We start from the raw sequence: 11,476 nt of genomic DNA on the forward strand, positions 1-11,476 counted from the left end.
TCCCTCAAAGAGAAGAAAAAAAATCACAGCTACAGTTTCTGAAGTCTTACTTAAATGCACCATATGATCAATATCATTAGCAAGCAGTGGGTATAAGCTTTGGCTGTTGAAATCAAATTATCTCTTGTATACAAGTGATGTATATAAATCAACATCATATCAGATAAATATAAACAGTATATATAAACAGTTGCAATATTTGTTCACATCACTATGAACAAAAATATCAGGAGCATTTAAACTCCACAACTCCCAAGAAGAAAGCTTAAAAAAAATCTTCACACACAGATGATAATCTGACTGTCTTACACAATTTGTCAATACCAATGATCCACCTGAATCAATCCGCTCTCAACTAACACACACACACACACACACACTCTATAAATTGACACCCACAACTGTAACCCCGCTTCATTCTAGATATTTTGACAAAACAGACTTCAAGGCCCTAATAAGTCATCTTTCACTGTGTCATCAGTGTCAGATTGGTGTAAAGGGGGAAGCAAAGCTGTCAGATCATTACATATTTTCACTTGCAAATTTGTTAAATTTTGTAAAATTATTCAATTTACTGTCAGCAGCATTGGTTTCCACTGCTGATGCAGTAGTAGTATTGATGTCTTCTTCGACTTGCACATCTGACAGCTGTGACAAAAAAAAGAAAAGAATATATAATTATAGCTTGAATGTTATGACATTTGTTTTAGTTACACATTTTCAGTCAAACTCCATACAACCCCCAAAATATGTCAGATCTATTCACTGCATTATGCATGTGCAGAATCTCAAGCCAGTGAGTTGTTTAAAATTGCAACAATAAACAATAACTATGCTTTATCTCTCTCTCTGTCTCTGTGCATGTGTGTGTTTGTGTGTGTGTGTGTGTGTGTGTGTGTGTGTGAACATTCACATTGCCTGTGGAAGTAGCAAGGATCTCACTGTCTCAGTATCATTGTTACAGTACTTTCTGAAAATGTGCAAGCATTTCCACTTGAAAGTAGTATGTGCTGAGAAATGTTGTATAGAGGAATTTCTTTGTAGTGTTTGTTTAAGGGGCACACTAGTCAGTTTGGTGTCATATACTGTACCATGTCAAACTGATGCAAACTAGGCCTGTCAGTTTGCTCTGCTTGGCCAAATTTCGCGCGGCTAACAGTGAAAAGATGACCCGTCTTGCCTGGTCCGCTCTTAGCCAATCAAAGGCCTCTAAAAGCTATAAGCACTGAAACATTCCTTTGGCCAAGGCTCTCCACGCCATCTGGTCAGGTTTATGCTGTCTCGTCTTAAGCTTTTTTTGGCTAATAAGCGTATTCATTTGGCCTGATTTTGCTGCATGCAGCTTGTGTTTACTGTATTCTTACTTTCTGTGTACTCGATTCGACCCGGCCCCCTCGAATCGTTCGTTTTTCTCTACCTCTAAGTTGATCCTGTCTTTCCTTTCACTGTTGGGGATTGGATTTTCGCTGGGTGCCTAAGTGTGGGTACCATGCCTCGTATGCCATCCACAACGGCGCATGTCAGGCGGTTCCAGGCAGTCAGCCCGGTCGTCTTCTGGCGGGACTGACACCCAAGTCGGACCTGACCTCTCTCCGACTTGGCCAGGTTTTTTACCTTCATGGAGGTCAAGGCGCCAGTGACCCTTGGGGTTGGGGTCACAGGATGGCTGCTGTCCACGGGTGGTTACCCCCATTCTACCTCACTGAGAAGGTGTGGCACCCACCATCCCAAGCAAGGTTGGACCTACGGTCCACACGCTCCCCACCCACTTCAGGCGTCGAGGACAAACAGCTGCGGCCATGGTCTCTGCTCGGGATTGTCCCAGCTCATCCCGCTGGGCTGACCACAGCTCACAGGACGCCCCAGCAGGTACATCCACTTGGTATGGCATCCAGTAGGGGTTGGACTGCGAACAAGAGTGGGAGCCCCTGTCTTCGGATGAGGACGAACAAGCGGATGAGCACTCTTCACCCCCATCCCAGGAGGACAGATTGAGTCCACGCCTCCCAAGGGACCAGCCTGAACCAAACTTGGACCTAGCCGAGCTCGAACTGACCCTCCCCAATCAGGTCACACATGCCGAATCAGTCCCTCAGGCTACTTTGTTACCCTTGACCCTCCTTAGGCCATGTGACTCTAACTCCAGAACCACCAGACGACTCAGAGTGCCAGAAATGGTGCAGGAATGGCTTAATAAGCCAGCCCGCACTGTCAGGGGTGCTGCTTCCATCCCTCCTCCAGGCAGGTAGTCCCTCTCTGCCCTGGGCGCTTTTTCCCCGGGCAAGTTCCTGAAAGATTCCTCCAAGGGCGGGGTGTGGTCCTGGTACACACAGGACCACCCTGCCTACAGGGAAGCAGAGCCCTCCGCGCAGGACAGGATGTTGGTCTCACAGCGCACCACCTTCCCCACTCCAGCTACTCTATCTTTTAAAACGTTAGCAGAGTGGGACAGATTGGCCCGCCACTGCCTCCTCGAGGTTTCCACGGCTTATACCTTCTTAGATGCGTTCCTCCACAGGGCCAATGAGCTGTGGGAACAGCGTCCGGTTAATCAGGACATGGGGTCTCCTTCCTCTGCCCCACCGGGCCTCTTCACTGACCAGAGGTTAAACAGTTTTGGCAATAGGGTAGCATCTGGTCTCACGGCAGCTGCAGACAGCTACCAGCCTTCACTTCAATACTGTGCTAGCTCAGCGTGATGCCGTTCTCTGCCTCTCCAACATTCCAGTAGAGGAGAGGGCTGCCCTGCGGTCCATCCCAGGGCAGCAGCACTCCCTCTTCAGCCAGTATGCACCCCATTTTGTCAGCCACAGGGCAGAGACAAACAGGGAGGTGGCCTCATATTTAGCCCACACCTCCCAGGGGTGCTAGGGTTCTATGCCATTGAAGAGACCCGCCCCATCCATATACCACGCCACCTAAGTCGAAGCGGTGTGCGCAGAATCAGCGGCAGAGGAATAAACCACCTCATGTCCGTCCAGCCGACCGGCCATGCCCAAGGCCAGAAGGCAGTATCCTGAATGACTGGGCCCCGATTCAGCACCGCCAGTCGTTCAGCCCCTCCAAGTAGGAAACTTGTCCCGGCACGCACATCAGTGGCGTGCTCTGGGACTCAACGACTGGATTGTGTCAGTGCTAGAGTCGCGGTACATGCTGCCTTGGGCGGAGGACCGCCCCCCTCTAAGATCCACTCCTCCTCTTTATGTGCCCAGCTCAGCGGAGCAGGAGAGTATCTTAGAGACAGAGATATCGCACCTACTCCTCATAGGGCCCCGGGTTTTACGGCCGGTTGTTCGTGATTCCTAAGGCCTCGGGAGGGTGGAGACCAGTCTTGGACTTGTCCCACCTCAACAAATTCCTCCCCAAAATCAAATTCAAGATGGACACACAGGCACAGATTCGGAAGACCATTCAACAGGGTGATTGGGCTACCTCTGTCGATCTGAAAGATGCTTATTTTCATATACTCATCCATCCGGCATCCCGTCGGTACCTGAGGTTTGTGTGGAGGGACAAGGGGTTCCAGTTCTTGGCCCTCCCATTTGGTCTGTCCCTTGCCCCTTTCCTGTTTACCAAGGTGGTGCGGGAATTGGTGTCATCGTCTGGTCGGAATCCATTCGTCTCTGTGTGTACCTGGGCGACTGGCTTATCCTGGCTCAGTCGCAGGACTTGTGCCATAGTCATACGGCCAGACTTCTAGACCTTTGCTCCCAACTGGGCTTCATCACGAACCAGGAGAAATATGATCTGTCCCCAAGTCAGTCCTTTGACTTCTTAGGGATGAGATTTGACACGCGGTCCATGATAGTCTCTCCGACGCCAGATCACTGGGACCGTCTGGCAGGCCTCCTCAGCCACTTGCGCCGTTCCTCCCAAGCAACAGCATGGACACTTTCTTCCCTCCTGGCCATGATGGAGTCCATGGCACCTATCATTACCCTGGGCAGGGTTCTCAAGCACCCTCTTCAGAGGGCACCGAGGTTACGCTGGTCCCAGAGTACTCGGCCATGGGATACCCAGATATGTCTGGGCGAGTGGTTCCTCGAGGCTAACCACCCCTCTTCGGACACAGGGGGTGCCCATAGCCCCACCTGCTCTTCAGGTGGCACTCTTCACAGACGCCTCCTCCCTGGGCTGGGGAGCCCACATGGACTCATTCCGTGCAGCAGGGACTTGGTCCCTGGAGGAGCGCTTATGCCACATCAATGTTCTGGAACTGGAGGCACTTCGCGGGGCTCTTCTGCACTTCATGGGGGAGACCACTGGCAAGACCATCCGCTTGTTCACGGACAATACGGTGTCGCATGTTATGTGAACAAAGGGGGGGAGCGCACTCGGCAGACCTCTCCCTGTGGACCGAGGCTCTCCTCCGTTGGTGCCACAGCAAGGGCATTGCACTTTCATTGAGACACATAGCAGGAAAAGCCAGCATCTTGGCAGATGCTCTCAGCAGGTCCAAGAGTGTCATCCACACAGAGTGGACCCTGGACAAGGACACCCTTCAGGGGGTGTGGGAACGGTGGTTTTGGCCGATGGTGGACCTCTTTGCCACAAAGTTCAACAAGAGACTTCCCACATGTCTCTCTGGTCGCCGACCCGGAAGCGTGGGCAGTGGATGCTCTCTCTCTAGACTGGAGCAGTCTGATTGCTTACGCGTTTCCTCCCTTTCCAATTCTGTCCAAGGTGACACGGCCGAAATGGCCACCCCAGCGCTAGTATCTGGACCTTCAGTCCCTGACACATGTTCCACCCCTGAAACTCGAAATCAAACCTCATCTGCTGAGGCAGCCTCGTTTGGGGATTCCTCATTCTAATCCTCAACTGCTCCACCTGCATGCGTGGCTGCTGTGTGGTTGGAACTGTCGGCATCACCATTGAAGTCTTCGACCCTTCGGTCAGCCTCTGTGTCGGCTGCGCTTACCCAGGGGGGTGCCTCCTCTGACCTCCTCTCCATAGTCACCAAAGCAAGGAGGGAGGGAACTGAGACTTTGTATGACTTTCGCTGGAAGAAATGGTTGCGGTGGTGTACAGCACAGGACGTTCCCCATACTAACCCTACGAGCATGCAGCTGGCCAACTTTCTGGCTCACAAGATCTGGCCTTCCACAGAGATGGTTCCATCTCTCTTCGTTTCCTTCCAGAGTTTCTGGCTAAGAACCAAGACCCCGAGGTCCCTTTCCCCTCTCTGAGGGTCAGACCTTTGTCTGATATTCTTACCCAAGATGATGAGGATAGGCATCTCTGCCCTGTTCGGTGTCTCAGATACTATTGGGATAGGTCTCTCGCTATAGGCGTTCTTCTCAGAGGCGTCTTCTCATCTCCCTCAATGAGAATTACAAGAGACATCACTGCAGGCACCATTTCCCGCCGGGTTTCCCAAGTCATTCATAGAGCCTACTCTCATTCTCACAGGGATATCAGCTGTCTTAATCCCAGAGCTCACGAAGTGCGGGCCATAGCTACTTCGGCTGCTTTCCATGCACTCAGTGCCACTGCAGCATGCCTTGGAGGCAGCCTTCTGGCGGTCTGAGAATCCCTTCATCAACTTCTACCTCAGGGATTTCCGTATGATCAGGGCTGACGGTTCCAAGGGGATTTCCTTTGTCGCAGCTAACACTGCCGTCTTGGTTACAAGGGCTCCCCATACGAGCCAGTAGGCATTGCCCTCCTCCATTTGCTTTAAATTCTGCATCAGTTTGACATGTTACAGTATATGACGCCAAAAGGAGGAGTTTGTATTATACCCCATGTTTGGTGATACATACACTTACCATGTCAAACTCGAATGCCCGCCCGTCCGTCCCCGCGTCTCTGCCGTGGTTCTCATGGGGCATTTTTCTCGATGGCCACGGAATGATTCAGCGCTTATAGCTTTTAGAGGCGTTTGATTGGCTAAGAGCGAACCAGGCAAGACGGGTCGTCTTTTCACTGTTAGCCGCGCGAAATTTGGCCAAGCAGAGCAAACCGATAGGCCTAGTTTGCATCAGTTTGACATGGAGTATAATACAAACTCCTCCTTTTTGTACTGTGTCAGAGATGCATATATCTGTACTGAATAAATATCACAGCTAAGAATGTGACCAAAAAACAAACACACACACACACAAATCCAGTTGAATGATACAACATTGGTGACTGGAAATTGAAAAAGACCGACCAGCTGGTGTACTGTAATTATCCATTTTAAAGGTTAAATTGTGCTTTTGGATTCAAACATTAGACAGATAAGTGTGTGAGAAATGAACAGTATAATTTCCCCTCTTTGAGAAATCAGAACCAAAACATTCTTTGGCTTGGCTGTTGAATTGAAACAAATATATTTTGACACATAAAAAATGAATATTCGATTCAAAATGTCACATACCGTGCTTGTTTCGAAGGCCTTGTTCGTGTTTGTGAAAAGTGAAGGAATATCATCGCCACTGAGGGTGCGGTCCTTTTCAGTTCACGAAGTGATTCTGTGCTCGCCACGCTCTATACAATCAGTTCGCGGCTGGTATTCGTTGCGATGTCACCTTTTTTTCCTTTGAAGTTCGAACAGCACACACAGTACTTCTTTCTTCCCGTTTTCCACAGACCCATTGTGAAGCATTTTCACACTGAGTACAATCGACGAACTCGCAACTTTCGCTTTTAGAGACTCCCCACGAATTCTCTTTCCGGTGTAATCAAGGGCAAATAACTAATTTTTTTTTCTCGCGAACAAGGTCTGTACGAAGGAACATTACTTCGAATCTCAGCTTAGCACAACGCTCTCTCTCTCTCTCTCTCTCTCTCTCACACACACACGCACACTCACTCAGAATCTTTGTCAGCTACTCAGTCTTTTTGCTGACGTTCACTTGGCAAAAAGTCTCATTCCTGACTAAGCTACAGCAAATAATATAGTTTAAACAGTACACACACACACACACACACACACACACACACACACACACAAAATCGAACGTTCAGCATCTCTCAGCATTTTTACAACGAAAGAATACTGGTTCGAAATGTCCGCTTCATGCTTCCGAACTGTGTTTATACCGGAAGGTCACAAAATAACCTTGACACATGAACCCTAGGCCCGGTGTGTAAATATTGCCATACCGAAAATCTTAACGGACACACACCAGCCAACGGTCAGTTCTTTTTGAGTTGCAAGAAATGGTCAACAGCAAATAATCAATTCCATGAAAAGGAAACGGTCTTCTCTTGAAAAGAACTTGCTATATCACTGACTACAACCCGTTCATAATAAAATGAACATTTAACGATCTTTTATACATAGTTCTTCCATGATGATTTATGTCACAAGCAAAACAACAAAATCATTCTCCATGAAAGTCTGTATGAGCCTTGCAAGCAGAAGACATTTAATATATCAGCATACAAAATAAAAATGAACGGCACTCTATAGTAATATCTAATAATTCCTGGGAGGCAAATTTTCCAAAGTCAGACTTTCTCCTAAATAGTATGCCATAAAAATAATTTTCTTAACCAGGAAAAAAACAAATTCAATCTTCGACCACACAAGTAGTTTGTAACTTTTTGGTTTTCCTGCAGACAACCAAGACCAATTTATACCAGTGGAAAACAGTATTCAACTTGGGTCCCCGACAGCTCTGAGGCATGAGCCAAGTGGTCGAAGGGAGCTAACCTAGCCCTTCCACTCAGTTCAACACGGTCGGTAACAAATATTCCTGCTGCATATGAGAGGCCAAATTAGTGTCCTCTCACATTACATTTGCATTTCACGGCATCCTGTCAAATATGATGTCAAAATCTAATGACTGTCCTGGGAAGTAAAAGGTTGAAGAGGTGCAATACATAACTTTAATGTGTGAAAAGTATGAAAAAAAAACCACACACAAAAAAACAAAAAACGTTGAAGAAGTGGAGTACATAACTTTAATACGTCAAAAATGTTTTGACGAAATGATAACAAGAGGCAAAGCCTTCATGGCTCACATGTGAATAACAGCAACAAAACTGAAATACATTTTGTGGAGAGGCGGGATGTGTGTAGATTTTTACAAGTGGTTACATTTCTGTCCAAATGATATATAAATTTTTGCTTTGCTTTTGATTTCGATACATAGTAATAACTCCTACTAATATGCCTGATAATCACTACAGATCAACATGAAATATGTTTGTTGCCGATTGCCTGGTCCCTAACATTGTGTGTGTGTGTGTGTGTGTGTGTGTGTGTGTGTGTGTGTGTGTGTGTGTGTGTGTGTGTGTGTGTGTGTGTGTGTGTGTGTGTGTGTGTGTGTGTGTGTGTGTGTGTGTGTGTTCTACAGGAGTTATGTGGAGTGATCCGTGTCTTCTGAGAGTCCCTGAGGGTCTGAGTTTGAGTCCAGGTCTCGCCCGTTCTCCCAAAGTTGACGGAGAAATCAGTCAAACTGAGCATCAGATCTTTCAGATTAAACAACGTACCAAAGTCCCACGTGGAGCACACACTTGGTGCACTGGAAAAGAACCCATGGCAACACAACACAAGTGTTGTCCTCTGGAAACAAAAATTCTGTAGAAGAAAGCGACTCTGATAGATCATATATGAATGCACTGAAGGCCTGGTAATGTGTTGGGTTATGCTACTGGTCAGGCATCTGCCTGGGAGATGTTGTGTAGCATATCATCTATCTGTCTTCAAAAGCAACAACAACAACAACAAAACACAAAAACAAAGAAAGAAAAAAGAAAAAGAAAAGGGATTTATTCCAGTGCAGCAACACTTTCTGGAGAAACTGAAATAATTTTGAATGTGTTGATGGAGATGTTTTTTTTTTTAAATGATTGATTGGTTTTTGGAAGGTGAGGAGCTGAGATGGTTGGAGGGAGAGAGGTTGTCGACCTGGAGGATGTTTGTCATTCTGTGAGGGTCTGCCAGGAGTTCTTCAGTTGAGATGCTTTTACTGCTATGATGTTCTTATCTTCATTATCAGTCTTATATATATATATATATATATATATATATATATATATATATATATATATATATTTATTCATTTTGTTGTTGTGAAGTGTGACTTCAGTTACATATGAGTGATGGTTGCTTGTGTTGGTACAAGTTGTGGGCTTTCTTCAGAGTGGTCAGTATGTTGTTACACTAAAGTATCGGTCACTACAGTGACTTACTCTGCTTAGCATGGAAGTTACACTGATGCATACATCTGCCTGGAACAGCTAATATTCTGCCTTGCAATGACACATCAATCTGAAATCAGTGCATGAAATGATTTTTTTTTAAATGGGTCTGACTCATCTTTGACGTTAATGTCAAAAGTGCCACAAGAAGGGTTATTGTGTGAAGGCCTTTCACTGTTTATATTAGACAGAGAGGTTAGAAGCAAAGCCTCCGGTGATAGTAATCCTCTTTGTTTTAGCATTCTTTTTGCGGCAAAACACGAACGTCCAGCTTATTGATACTAATCACACGTAACAAACAAATAACAAGACACATCAGTATATGGATATGGATGGATACTTATATGGCGCATATATAAGTCATTCGGATGAGACGACAAACCGAGGTCCCATGTGCAGCATGTACTTAGCGCACGTAAAAGAACCCACGGCAACAAAAAGGTTGTTCCTGGCAAAATTCTGTAGAAAAATCCACTTCGATAGGAAAAAACAAATAAAACTGCATGCAGGAAAAAAAAAAGAAAAAAAAAGGTGGCGCTGTAGTATGGCGACGCGCTCTCCCTTGGGAGAGCAGCCCGAATTTCACACAGAGAAATCTGTTGTGATAAAAAGAAATACAAATACAAATACAAAATACTCGGTTGGAGACCAAGCTCAAAGCGCTTTACAAACATAGCACAACAGGCCGCCTGCATGTATTGAGCCGACTGACAGCTGCATTGGGTGCTCATCATTCATTTCCTGAGTCATTCAATCGGGTTTCAGTCATGCACACATACACACTCATTCAGACATGTAAGATGTTGAGTGTATGACCATTTTGTTTATTGACCCTGCAGTGTAGGCAGCCATACTCTGTTTTTGGGGGTGTACATGCAGTAATCCTCCATGCTCCAATAGGAGTGAAAGGATAATTAAAACTTGAAACTTGAACCTTGAAACTTGCTGGGCATGCTCTTGTTTCCATAACCCACGGAATACTGGCATGGATTACAGGATCTTGAACGTGCATTTGTGATCTTCTGCATGCATATACGCACAAAGGGGGGTTCAGGCACTGGCAGGTCTGCACATATGACCTGGGAGATCAGAAAAATCTCCTTTCTTTACAATGACACCATCAGTGCTCTGTGTATCAGTCAAGATTTTGAATAGTCTAATTATCTGCAGGTCTGAAGTCTGAACAAATGATTTAACTATGTGATTTCTGCAAGTCTGACTGTTTGATCTCATGTTCATAATGCAGAATTTTATATGTGTGTGTGTGTGTGTGTGTGTGTGTGCGCGCGCGCGCGCACAGTTTGATTCTTATATCTATCTATATATCTATCTGTCTCTCTATGTCAATGATTACATGAATTTATATATATATATATATATATATATATATATATATATGTGTGTGTGTGTGTGTGTGTGTGTGTGTGTGTGTGTGTGTGTGTGTGTGTGTGTGTGTAAATAATTCGTTTTCTTATTTTGAAGTGATACGTTTTCAACAGCAACGATAATAATACTAATAATTTTGTTAGTATTAGTATTATTGTAACAGACACCTGCGAATTTGTCCAGAATCATACTTGGTATTTACGAAGGAAAAAAATCTTTGTTACAGTGCCCTCTGTGTTAGGAATCCAGAGATGATGATGCTTACTTTATTTTGCCCTGACAGACCGTTTAGATTAATCAAGTTATTTCTCTTTGGAAGTATATCAATGTTTGATTTGAACCTGTGGATGGAAGCACGTACATATTCAGTACTTGACAACTGTTCAGCACTTGCTAAGTGACACAAAACCAGACCGACACGAAAGCTGCCAGTGCATTGACGAGGAACTGGATGGACGAGGTCACTCAGTCTTACTAGCAGCCGAAAAGAAATTACAAGCCATGCAGTGATTAGTCCACCACAGAGTGGCACATGATAACCGCAGCTCCGCAGACTAATGTTTAACTCACTCAGTACGGTCAGTCCTCTCTTCTCCTCTACACAGACCCCTCGGATGTCCAGTGGGTGTCTGAATGACCCAACCTTTAGCTTCCGTCGTCAGAACTGTGGTATTCTTTGTCAACATTCACCTCTTCAGTATAAGAGCTTTCCGCTTGCAATATTTTGATGATGGTAATTGGGATGAAATGCTGTTAACGTCGTCTCTTTCGCCGTTCGTATGGAGAGAGTTAATTAAAGATTCCTGTGTATGCAGTGTCATACAAAACACCTTGAATATGTCGCCGTGTCTTGTGATAACTTGTTTTTATAATGGGTAGAGAGACGAGTCAAATAACAAATGGTGTACGAACTGAAATAGTGCTTGAGCAACTTCATGAAACATTTCTCAGT

Source organism: Babylonia areolata, chromosome 25 (genome assembly GCF_041734735.1).
Source record: "Babylonia areolata isolate BAREFJ2019XMU chromosome 25, ASM4173473v1, whole genome shotgun sequence".
Lineage (NCBI taxonomy): Eukaryota > Metazoa > Mollusca > Gastropoda > Neogastropoda > Buccinidae > Babylonia > Babylonia areolata.